General features: G+C 39.3%; 1 pseudogene; it reads left to right on the plus strand.

The window, feature by feature from the left end:
- The first annotated feature begins 112 nt into the window (after window positions 1–112).
- On the plus strand, window positions 113–3,736 carry LOC144318681 (aldehyde dehydrogenase, mitochondrial pseudogene; annotated as a pseudogene).
- Window positions 3,737–13,311: the final 9,575 nt, after the last annotated feature.

Here is a 13,311-nt window from a genome sequence, read left to right on the forward strand (position 1 = left end):
TGTCTGTGACTCAAACTGGTTGCCCTGCCAGCAAGGCAGGTATATTAATTATACATTGTTGCATAACAAATAATTCCAAAACTTAGTGGCTAAGAACATACATTTATTATCTCATATTTTCTCTGAGTGATGAATCTGGGAGCAGCTTAGCTGAGTGATTCTGGTTCATAGTCTCTCATATGACAACAATCAATATGTCAGACAGGGCTGCATTTATCTGAAGACTCAACTGGAAAAGGATCTACTTTAAAGATCCTTCACATAGCTCTTGGTAGGCCTCAGTTCTTTGCCACATGCAACTTTCCACAGGGCTGCCCTATTATGATATCAGTTGTTTTCGCCCATTACAAAACACCCAAGAGAGAACATGAAACACAGCACCCCAAACAAGCCACAATCCTTTTATAATCCAACTCAGAAGTGCCATCTCATCAATTCTGCCATATTGTGTTCCCTAGAAGGAAGTCAAAAAGTTCAACCCACAATCGAGGACAAAGGACTATACTGTGTGTGAATACCAGGGAGTGAATATCATTGGGGGCCAATCTTAGAGGTTGCCAACCACATGTCTTTTGGGCCACGGAAAGCTTAATTGGATTGTCTATAAGCTAAATTACATCATCTGATAACCATATGTTATAAGGGATAAAATCAGAACATATCTAATACAGAACCAAATGTAGAGAAGGCAGAGAAAAGGACAGAAGAATTGGATTTTGTTCTTGAAATTTTGTGTAGGATCTCCCACCTCACTTTAAGGAAAATCGGTCATTTTAGTGGTAGTTATAGGGAAACCTACATATTTTGCACTTTCCTGAGGGAAACAAGGAACAGAGGATATATATATATTTTTTGCATATAAGTATCAAAAGTATCCCACATTCAACGTGAACAACAACAACAAAAAAACTTATTGTATCTTCCAAACCTGTTCCTTTTCTTTGATCCTCATATCAGTAGATGATCCTACCACCCACCCAGGTGTCCCAGCCAGAAGCCTGAGCTTTGTCCTTAACTCTAGTCTGTCCTTCACTCCCAACATCCAGTCAGTTATAAAGTTCTAAGGATTCACATACCAGATGTTAAATTCACCCATTCTTCCCATTTCATTTCTTGCCTGTATTCCTTCAATAATCCACTATCTGTTCTCCTAGTATCCATCACTGGCCCCATCTAAGACATTCTCCATATAGCAGCCAAAATAATATTTCTAAAACATAAATATAAATATTTTCCTGCTTGAAATCTTTCGATACTGTATTTCTCTTCGGATAAAATTCAGATTCCTTATTATGTCTCTCAGGACCTACAAGATATGTCCCACTCTTAGCTCTCCAGCTTCACCTTTTGCTGTTCCTATTCTTTTATTCTATCCCTCAGTTTTATTTAAGTGTATTTAGTTGCTCTAAGCTTTATCTATACGAACTTATTTTTCCCATTCATCGAATGATCCCTTTGTCTGATAATTCTTACCTTTGCCGTAAGGAAGGTTTCCTTAGTACTACTAAGTTTAACATCTATTGAAGTCTTTACAAGTATGAGATAGTGTGCTAAGAACTTTACACACATCTCCCCATTTAAATCTTGACAAAATGTCTTTTGTGAGTACCTCCATAATACACTCATAGAAACTTTTACAGGTCTTATTACACTTTATTTTAATTGCTATTTATTTGTCTCTATTACTCATTGGCCTGATCAAGTTAGAAAAACAAAAAAAAAGGTAAAAAATAACAATAGGCCCAGCACATGGCTTTGGTGCTTCATCCTGCAGGCTTGCCCCGCCTGGGCCCCAACCAGCAGCCTGAAGTCTTCTACAACCAGATCTTCATAGACAATGAGTGGCATGATGCTGTCAGCAAGAAAACTTTCCCCACCATCAATCCATCCACTGGAGAAGTCCTCTGTCAGGTAGCTGAAGGATACAAGGAAGATGTGGACAAGGCAGTAGAGGCTGCCCGGGCTGCCTTCCTGTGGGGTCACCCGGCGTCGCATGGACGCATCTGAACCGCCTGGCGGATCTGACTGAGCAAGACTGGACCTACCTGGCAGCCTCGGAGACCCTGGGTAACGGCCAGCCCTGTCACCTCCTACCTGGTGGATCTGGACACCGTCCTCAGATGCCTCGCCACTATGCTGGCTGGGCTGATAAGTACCATGGGAAAACCATTCCTATCGATGGGCACTTTTCCAGTTATACCCGCCACAAACCTGTCAGGGTGTGCGGGCAGATCATTCCATGGAACTTCCCCCTCCTGATGAAAGCCTGGAAACTGGGCCCAACCCTGGCGACAGAAATGTGATTGTGATGAAGGTAGCTGAGCAGACTCCACTCACCGCCCTCTATGTGGCCAACCTGATTAAGGAGGCTGGCTTTCCTCCTGGCGTGGTCAATAGCATTCCTGCATTTGGCCCCACAGCTTGGGCTGCCATCGCCTCCCATGAGGATGTGGACAAAGTGGCCTTCACAGGCTCCATCGAGGTTGGCCACCTCGTCCAGGTTGCTGCAGGGAACAGTAACCTCAAGAGAGTGACCCTGGAGCTGGGAGGAAAGAGCGCCCAATATCATCATGTCAGATACAGACATGAACTGGGCAGTGGAGCAGGCCCACTTTGCCCTGTTCTTCAACCAGGGCCAGTGCTGCTGTGACAGTTCCCGGGCCTTTGTGCAAAAAGATGTTTACGCTGAGCTTGTGGAGCCGAGTGTTGCCAGGGCCAAGTCGCATGTAGTTGGGAACCCCTTTGACAACCAGACTGAGCAGGGGCCGCAGGTGGATGAAACTCAGTTTAAGAAGATCCTTGGTTATATCAAATCTGGGAAGGAGGAGGGGGCGAAACTATTGTGTGGTGGAGGGGCAGCTGCTGACGGAGGCTACTTTATCCAGACCACCGTGTTTGGAGATGTGCAAGACAGCGTGACTATCGCCAAGGAGGAGATCTTTGGGCCAGTGATGCAGATCCTGAAGTTCAAGACCATAGAGTAAGTTATTGGGAGAGCCAATAATTCCAAGTATGGGCTGGCTGCAGCTGTCTTCACCAAGGACTTGGACAAAGCCAATTATCTGTCCCAAGCCCTCCAGGCTGGCACTGTGTGGATCAACTGCTATGATGTATTTGGGGCCCAGTCACCATTCGGTGGCTACAAGATGTCTGGGAGTGGCCAGGAGCTGGGAGAGTATGGTTGCAGGCATACACAGAAGTGAAAACTGTCATGATCAAAGTGCCTCAGAAGAACTCCTAAAGAACTCCACCAGCTCCCTCACTCATCCAGCAACTGAGGTCAAGGACATCAGCAGCAAAACCAAGAAAAATGACGCTTGCACACGAAAAGTCTCAAGAGAGAAATTCACTCATAGAATCTCTTGATCAAGAAAGTCCCAGATTTTGAATTGGTAAATGGGGGTGGGTGCGGGGCAAAGAGTATGGGGAGAGCCTTTTACCCTGCAACGGTACTACTGCTGGGTTTCAGGCTGATTTTTCAAAACTAGATTCAAATGTCTTATCTTGTCCATCTGGTATTCTTCTGTAACTTGCCCTTGTGGGGGAACAAAAAGCGATTGTTTATCCTTGTACTAACAAGCTGGGGCAACAACTAGTGCCTTCCTTTGTATTCTGGACTAAAACTCATTAAAAACAATACTGATGTTAAAAAAAAATAACTATAAAGATTGTGCCATGGCCACAATACAGTTCAGATTTTAAGATCCATGAAACTTATATGATAAAAATAACTCTAGGTCAATCACTTTGAAAAGAAAATGTAGTTGCTATAAACATTTTTCTAAAATAATAGGAACCATCCAAATTGACTCAGACAGAAAAAGGAAATTTCTAATTCTGATAAGATAGACAGTATTATCAGACTAAACTTTCACTATAGACAACTAAAAGTGCTAGATAAAAGTTTTAAAACATTTTATTAAGAACGTTGTTGAACTGGAATGAAAACAAGGAATACTCAAGCCAGAGACTTTGTGATGATGGGAACCAGAGAGGCAAGAGGAATTTGAGTGCATTTGCCAAAGTAGGTGAACTTGAATTTCAGTTTTCATGGCACATGGGATACATAGCAAATTTCAAGGCCTAAGGCAGAGAGTCTAAACAGAGATCTTACCTCTTTGAAGTCAGAGGCACCAAAGTGCTATACCTTAGTAGAAGAGTAAATTAGAAATTCCATTCACTTTCACCAAAGATTACATGAAAATCTGTCTGCAACTTGGCAATTTAGCTGAGGAAGGCAATGTCCTTGAATCCATAATTTGGTCATTATGTTGATGTAAAGTACAAATTTATACTGTCTGAGTCATCAGCAAACTCTCAAACTAAAATTTAGCTTTAAGTAGTCCCAAACAAGAAGTTATTTCAGGCTTTGGCAGAAGCAAAATGCACACTTTCTGAATGAACCCATGATAATATCAGGTCTACTGTGACAAGCAGTGGGTGTTTACCTCTCTAAAATTGACAAGCCTCTGGCGGTGAGACTAGGAGGTGGAAGGGTGGGAGAGTGAAGGAATTGAAACAGGGACATCATTGCAGATGCTACAATGACATTAAACAGATAATAAGAGCATAATCTATCAGAGTAACCTAGAAAATGATGCAGTAACAGAAAACAACAAAGGTATATTTTTACTTTTGTTACATGTCTATTATTGGGAGAGGGCCTTTCCTCAATGAAGTCACTCAGATACGCTGGCTAATAGAAAACATAGTTCCAGAGAAAAGGGGGAGCTCTGAAGGCTCTTGCAGTAATTATATGCTCTAGCCTATAATCAATAGATATCACTTTAACTCATAACTCATTGAATTAAACTAGTCACATGGCCCCATCCAACCACAAAAGAGTCAGGAAATACAATTGTACCATGTGTCAAGCAGATTAAAGAAGATAAATTTGGCAAACAACTCTAATGACTACTATAGAAAAATGTTATGACCAAATTATACCAATTAGTCTGAATATCTAGGTAAGATTAATTAATACATTTTTTTAAAAAATGTATTCAAGAGGGACACCTGGTGGCTCAGTGGTTGAGCATTTGCCTTCAGCCCAGGGCGTGATCCTGCAGTCCCGGGATCGAGTCCCCCACCAGGCTCTCTGCATGGAGCCTGCTTCTCCCTTTGCCTGTGTCTCTGCCTTTCTCTCTGTGTCTCTCATGAATAAAGAAATAAAATCTTTTCAAAAAGCATTTGAAAACCCAGACACATATAATCTGATAATTTATAAATTCACTTATAATTGAGTCAGTGCTCAAAAATCTATCTTGAACAAATCAGGCAAAAATGACTTCCCTGTTAAGTTTCACCAAACATTCAAGGAAGAAATTATTCCAATTTTATACAAATTCTTCTAAAGAATAGTAGAGGAGGGACACCTGGGTAGCTTAGCGGTAAAGCATATCCCTTTGGCTCACAGTGTGATCCTGAGTCCAGAATCGAGTCCCACATCGAGCTCCAAGGTAGTGGATGCCTGTGGATCCTGCTTCTCCCTAGCCTGCTTCTCCCTCTGCCTAGGTCTCTGCCTCTTTCTGTGGGTCTCTAATGAATAAATAAATAAATAAAAATCTAAATAAAATAAACAATAGAAGATAAAATAGGACAACTCAATTGTGAGATTAGCATAAATTTGATACTAAAACTGAACAAAGAAAAGTTTACAGAAGAAAACTTTAGGTCAATCTTACAAAAATAGATACAAAAATCCTATAAAAGATGACAAAATTGAGAAGTATATAAAAATGAACGTATATGTTATTATAATATTATTGACTATATTCCCCATGCTATACTTTTGATCCTTGTGACTTACCCATTTTTAAAAGTTTTTATTTAAATTCCAATTAGTTAACATAGCATAATATTATTTTCAGGTGTGCAATATAGTGATTCAATAATTCCATACAATACCCAGCGCTCATCACAAGTGCCCTTCTTAATCTCCATCCCCTGTTTAATACATTTCCCCACCCACTGCTCCTCTGGTAACCATTAGTTTGTTCCCTATAATTAACAGTCTGTTTTTTGGTTTACCTCTTTTTTTTCTTTGTTCCTTTGTTTTGTTTCTTAAATTCCACATATGACTGAAATCATACTGGTATTTTTTTCTCTGACTTAATTTGCTTAGCATCATACTCTCTAGATCCAACCATGTTGTTGCAAGTGGCAAGATCTCATTATTTTTTTATGGTTGAGTAATATTCCAGTGTAGGTATATACCATATCTTCTTTATTCGTTCATTGTAATAACATTGCATAATGACAGATGGTAACCACACTTATTGCGGTGAGCTTTTGTGATTCATAGAATTGCCAAATCACTATGGTTTACACCAGAAATTAATATAACATGTTTTAAAAGGTGTGATTTAAAAAAAACATAGTGCTATGATTCTTCATAAAGTATTATTAAGGAAGCAAGTAGATAATTGAATACTGAAAAAATGAAAATATATCATAACCAAAATGAATTTATCATAGGAATATGGATTGTTTAACATTAAAAATCAACGAAAGTCAACACATTATAAGATTTAAGAGAAAACGAGAGGAAAAAATTACTCTTATAAAGTCAAGGTAGTGGATGCCTGTGGAAGAAGGGAGCCAGTTTTGATTGTGAAGGAATACACAGGGGTTCCTGGGATGGCAGCAATCTTTTATTCTTGATCTTGTATCTGGTAAGCACTAAGCAAGAGAAAGCTGGTCAGACTAGATTAAATACACCTCAAGGCAAACAGCCATTTATAGAAATGAAGACAGTCACTTTATAATGATAAAACTTTCAACACATGAAAATATAAAACTTTGAATTTGTATAATCCTGCTAAAATTGTGTTCAAAACAGTCTAAGCTAAACTACATCCTACAGTTCTGGTCCTGTGTGTTTCTGGTTAGAGTGGGACACAAGAGAAATTTTTTTTAAAGATTTATTTATTTATTCATGAGACACACAAAGAGAGAGGCAGAGACATAGGCAGAGGGAGAAGCAGGCTCCCTGTGGGGAGCCCAATGCAGGACTGGATCCCAGGACCCCTGAATCATGACCTGAGCCAAAGGCAGATGCTCAACCACTAAGCCACCCACATGTCCCCACAAGACACATTTTTGCATGAGGTTTGGAAGATGATGGAGAAGCAGCAGTCATATTGTTTTTGCACTGAAAAGTTCAGAGCAGACTCACCAAATGTTACACATTTGCTAGTTCACCTCATTATTGGTATTGACAGCAGCCAGTCCAGCAGCTCTCACCTTCCACTGGATCCTCCTTCAGCTTCTTCAACTCTTGAGCCAGGTAAATGTTAAGCTTCAGAACAAACGGCACTAGTTTTTCCTACAGGACACTACAGTATTATGCCTGGAGTAGTGAGAACTGACATGGGTTCCAGTCTGTCCATGTAAGTTCCAGCTCATGTTTAGCTTGTCCCTGCTACCTCCCACTTTACTTCCATCTTTCCTTCCCAACTGTCTGCCCTGCAGACTTCAAGCTCTAACATCAGATGAGAAGGAAACATCCTTTCAGAGATTGTTTAACCAGATTGTGAAAGTGAAAATATGTTACAACAAATTGATACATACACACACACACACACACACACACACACACACACACACATTTCAAGTGGTCATGGGACACTTGTGAAAATTGACCAAATAATATCATTTATTTAAGATATTTTTCCAATTTTATTGAGCTATATTGACATATGATATTATATAAGTTTAAGGTATACAAAGTACTGGTTTGATATATGTATATATTGTGAAATGATCACCACATAAAATATTATTGAAAGCATATGATATGCTAGGAACTTGGGTGCTTGAGATATATGCATGTAACAAAAATTCCTGCATTCAGGGACACTTGGGTAGCTCAGCGGTTGAGTGCCTGCTTCCAGCCCAGGGCATGATCTCGGGACTCCAGGATCAAATCCCACATCAGGCTTCCTGCAAGCCTGCTTCTCTCTCTGCCTATGTCTCTACCTCTCTCTGTGTGTGTCTCATGAATAAATAAATAAAATCCTTAAAAAAATCCCTGCATTCAAATAGCTTACATTTTTCTGGAAAGAGGTTAACATTAAAAATAGATGTAGTATACAATTAAGCTCCATAGCATATTATGAAGTGACATGTGCTGTGAAAAAAATTAGATTGGCTAAGGGGCAATGAAAATAAGAGAGTAGAATTACTTTGATACATATACTTGACAGGAACAATATGAGAGAGAAAAATTAGAGCTCAATCTTATTCATGAACATAGATGCAAAAATCCTAAACAAAATACTAACAATCCAGCAACATATAGAAAAGATATTTTGTGCTCAAATAATTTTATCTCAGGAATTAAATAAATGCATGTCATTTAGAAAATCAATAAATATAATTTACTTCATATTTAAAAAAGAAATTAAAAAAGAAAATATATAGTTATTTCAAAGTAAAAAAAGTATTTGAAAAAATTAAAAAATACTCCTAATAAAAATTAAGCAGTGAAATTATCTAAATTGCTACTGGTAAAATTCCTACTGATACCTTTTATTGGAGAATAGTTGGCAGATATAATTGTATATATTTGAGGTGTACATTATAATTTGATATACATATATATTATGGAATAGTTACTAAGATCAAAAAAATTGACACATCCATCATCTCACATAAAAAAAAAAAAAACACCAAAGAACAAAACACACTTCTAATAAAAAATTCTAACAAAACTACAACAGAAAGGTAATTTATTAAACTTTTTCTATGGCAAAAGCAGAGTACAAGAATTAGGTAAACAAAATTGGGCATAAGAAGTAGGGCCCACAGTTGGGCCTCACTCAAGTTTACACCTGAGTGAACCATAGCTTAGATCCAGGCTGTAGAGCTACTTTGGGGTGGTTCCTGACTAGTGATAACTACAAGGACCAGGAGATAGTGAGTAATAAAGCAAAGTGGACGGAACTTATATCTCAGATCTTAAGGATATCTCAAAGCTAATTTTTTCAAGGTTATTTACCCGTTATTAGCCAAAGATAAAAAGACACACAATAAACATGGCAATATGAGTGAGAAACAGCAAAAACAATAAATAGCACAAATTTCAGATATTGAAGTTACCAGTTACAGATTTTAAAATAACTGCTTACCACATTCAAAACATAAATTATAAACTTTAAAATGCCTACAGAATATGGGAAAATATAACAGAATATATGAAACAGGAGGAGTATAACTTTTTAAGTTAAAAATACAATAAATAAAGTATAAATCTCAGTGGATTTACTTTGAAGCAGATTGATTATAGCAGACTGGATACAATAGACTGGAAAACAGGTGAACTAGAAAATAGAATAGGATTTATTATTCAGAAATTGCATTGTAGTCTCTATCAAAGCTAGACATATAAAAGATATTTTTAATATGAAGGATTCAGCAAAAAAAGATTTAGCAAATGTTTAATCAAAATTGTAGGAGATAACAGCAAAAATAGTAAAAGTAATAGTAAAGAAAATAGGATGCCTAGGCACTCAGTGGTTGAGCATCTGCCTTCAGTTCAGGTGGTGATCTCAAGGTCCTGGGATCGAGTCCCATATCAGGCTTCCCACAGGGAACCTGCTTTTCCCTCTGCCTGTGTCTCTGCCTTTCACTCTGTGTCTCTCATGAATAAATAATGAAACCTTAAAAAAAAATCTGAAGAGAACTCCTAGACAAAATTCTATGTCAAATGAAAAATGAATTCTATGTCTTTTATCTTTTTATTTAAATTCAATTTGTAGTACATTTGTATAGTACATTATTAGTTTCAGATGTAGTTTTCAATAATTCATCACATAATACCCAGTGCTCATCACATCATATACCTTCCTTAAGGCCTGTCACCCAGTTGAAAGTGACCAAAAGAATAAGAAAACAAGCCACAGACTGGAAGAAAATATTTGCAAAGATACATCTGACAAAGGATTATTATACAAAATATTTTTAAAATCTCTTAAAACTCAGCAATATGAAAATGAGAACCTGATCTAAAAATGGGCAAAAGATCCAAGCAGACATCTCACTAAAGAAGACACACAGGTGGCAAAGAAGAAGAAGAAGAGGAAGAAGAAGAAGAAGGAGGAGGAGGAGGAGGAGGAGGAGGAGGAGGGAGGAGGAGGAGGAGGAGGGGAAGGAGGAGAATGCATACAGATGGCAAATAAGCATATGAAAAGATTTTCAACATCAGGAAATTGCAAATTAAAACAACAATAAAGGGCACCAGGGTGGCTCAGTTGGTTAAGTAGTTAATTGGCCAACTCCTGATTTCAGCTCAGGTCATGATCTCAGGGTCCTGGGATTGAGCCTCACATCTTCAGGCTCTGAGCTCAGCAAGGAGTCTGCTTGAGGATTCGCTTTCTTTCCTTCTCTCTGCCTCCCCCCTCAAGTAAATAAATAAATATATCTTTTAAAAAACACCCAACAACAATAAGATACTACCACACATCTATAGAATGGTCAAAATCCAAAATACCTGCTAACACCAAATGCTGATGAAAAAGTGGAACAAGGGGCACCTGGGTGACTCAGAGGTTGAGTGTCTGCCTTTGGCTCAGGGTGTGATCTGCATCAGGCTCCCTACAGGGAGCCTGCTTCTCCCTCTGCCTATGTTTCTGCCTCTCTGTCTCTCATGAATAAATAAATAAACTCTTTTTTAAAATGTGGGACAATAAGGAGTCTCATTTATTACTGATAGGAGTGCAAAATATTATAACAATTTTGGAAGACAACTGGCAATTTCTTGTAAAACTAAACATACTCTTACCATATGATCCAGCAATCATGCTCTTTAGTATTGATCCAGAGGAGTTGAAACTTACAATGTTCACCTAAAAATCTGCACATAAATGTTTATAGCAACTTTACTCAGAATTGCCAAAAGTTGGAAGCAACCAAGATGTCTTTCAATAGGTGAGTGAACAAACTACCATATATCCAAACAATAGAATATTATTCAGTTCTAAAAAGAAGTAAGCCATTAAACCATGAAAAGACATGGACAAAACTTAAATGCATATGACTAAATAAAAGTAGCCAATCCAAAAAAGGATATATACTGTATGATTCCAGCTATATAATGTTATGACATTCTGGAAAAAGTAAAACTATGGGCATGGTAAAAAGATCAGTGATTTCTGGGAGTTAGGAAGGAAGAAGGAATAAATAGAGCACAGGCTAGTTTTAGGACAGTAAAACTATTCTGTATGATATTGTGATGGTAAATTATACATTTGTCAAAACGCATAAAATGCACAACACCAAGTGAACTCTTGTCAGCTATGGACTTTGGGTAATTATGATGTTGTCAGTGTAGGTTCATCAAATATCACTGTAGTGAAAAATCTCAATAGCAAGAGAGGATATGTGTGGATGGGGACACAGGGTATATGGGAACTCTCTGTACCTTCTTCTCAATTTTGCTATGAATCTAAAATCCAAAAAAATAATGTTTGTAATTTTAAAAAAGAAGTGAAATAAAGGCAGTTTGAGACAAAGATAAGAGGAGCACTTATCACCAGCCCCAGTGGTTCAGTGGTTTAATGCCACCTTCAGCCCAGGGCGTGATCCTGGAGACCCAGGATCGAGTCCCACATCGGGCTCCCAGCATGGAGCCTGCTTCTCCCTCTGCCTGTGTCTCTGCCTCTCTCTCTGTCTCTCTGTCTCTCTCTATGTTTCTCATGAATAAATAAATAAAACATTTTTTAAAAAAAACCTCATTAAAAGAAATTCTAGAGTGGGAGTCCACCACTAATGGTGACATAAGAGGCTCCTGAGCTTCCCTCTCCCCACAGATACACTAAATGCACAACTACACACAGAAAAGTTCCCTGAGAAAAGGATACAGAAGCAAGATGAGTGATTCCTATACATCTACAACAAGAAAATACCCACATCATAATGGATGGGAAAGGCTGAGACACACTCTCACCATAAACCCCACCCCTGGCACAGTGTCTTACAGTTGGAAGGGAACCCTCAACTTCCAGCTTGTCCTTAAAAAGCAAAGGATTTAGACCCTGCAAAAGTTTGGGTCCCAACCTTTAGTACTCCCACCAGAAGGACAGACTCCCAAAATTTTAGCTCTGAAACCCGACGACGAGTCTTGTGTCCAGGGGACCCATAAGACTATAGCAAACAAAAAGCAATTCTTTTTTTTTTTAATTTATTTTTTATTGGTGTTCAATTTACTAACATACAGAATAACCCCCATTGCCCGTCACCCATTCACTCCCACCCCCCGCCCTCCTCCCCTTCTACCACCCCTAGTTCAATTCTTAACAGGTATGCAAACACTCACCCCGGAGCTGAGCACAAAAGGAGCAGGTGAAATTGCCCATTTCTCCGTCTTTCCCAGAAGGAAGGTTGTCTTCATGCTTTAATAGCTACTGCCTGAGGGCCAGGATTCCAATTTAGTGGGTACTAAGGTCTGGCTGCGCTCATTCCCAAAGCCCAGGGAAGGTGGCAGTCACCTATCTCTCCTTCTCACTCCAGATCATTGCAACTTACCAGTATCTGACTGCAAGGAGCTTGCACACATGTGTACTCTCTGGTTTTTACAGCTTCTGCCCAAAGAATGTGTCCTCAAATAGCCTGGCTCTGATAGCCAAGGGCCATCATTCCCGAGTCCCACGTGACTGCAAACAAAAAAAATTTTAAAGAGGCTATTCCACAGGGTTTACAGCAGAGGGAGCCGGCAAAATTGCCCATCTCCCAGGCTTTGCCCGGAAAGGGTTCATCTGTATACTTTAAAAACTACTGCCTGAGGGCCACCTTTCTAATTCAGCAGGCAGTAGGGGCTGGCTGCTGTCTTCCCCAGAGACTGAGAAAGCCAGTGGATCCCTCTTCCATGTTCTCCCTCCAGCCTGCTCCAATCATAAAACTAAATCAACAATATCTCACTGGAAGGAGTTACATACATATCAGATGTCCTAGTTTTTGTGGCTTCCACCTGAGGGACAAGTCACTGGATCCCCAGGCTCTGATAGCCAATAGGAGTTGCATTCATGAGTCCCACAATATCATAGCAAACAAAGAAACACGAGTTAAGCACAGGAGCATCCCCTTCTTCATGGCTATGCACATTGGATCAGCAGAAAGGGAGTAGGCAAAATGGCCACCTGCCCTCTCCCAGTTTGTTTTTGTGTTACCATCTGATTTCCCTTTCCCCAAAAAGGGCTTGGGATCCCTGGAGAAGCCCACTGCCTCTCCTTGAAAGTCTTCACCATATGGTATCTCAGGTAAAACATGAAACAGAAGCTGAGCTTTTGACAGCACAAGCTTTACTCAATGGCC

The sequence above is a fragment of the Canis aureus genome, chromosome 8 (genome assembly GCF_053574225.1).
Source record: "Canis aureus isolate CA01 chromosome 8, VMU_Caureus_v.1.0, whole genome shotgun sequence".
Taxonomy (NCBI): domain Eukaryota; kingdom Metazoa; phylum Chordata; class Mammalia; order Carnivora; family Canidae; genus Canis; species Canis aureus.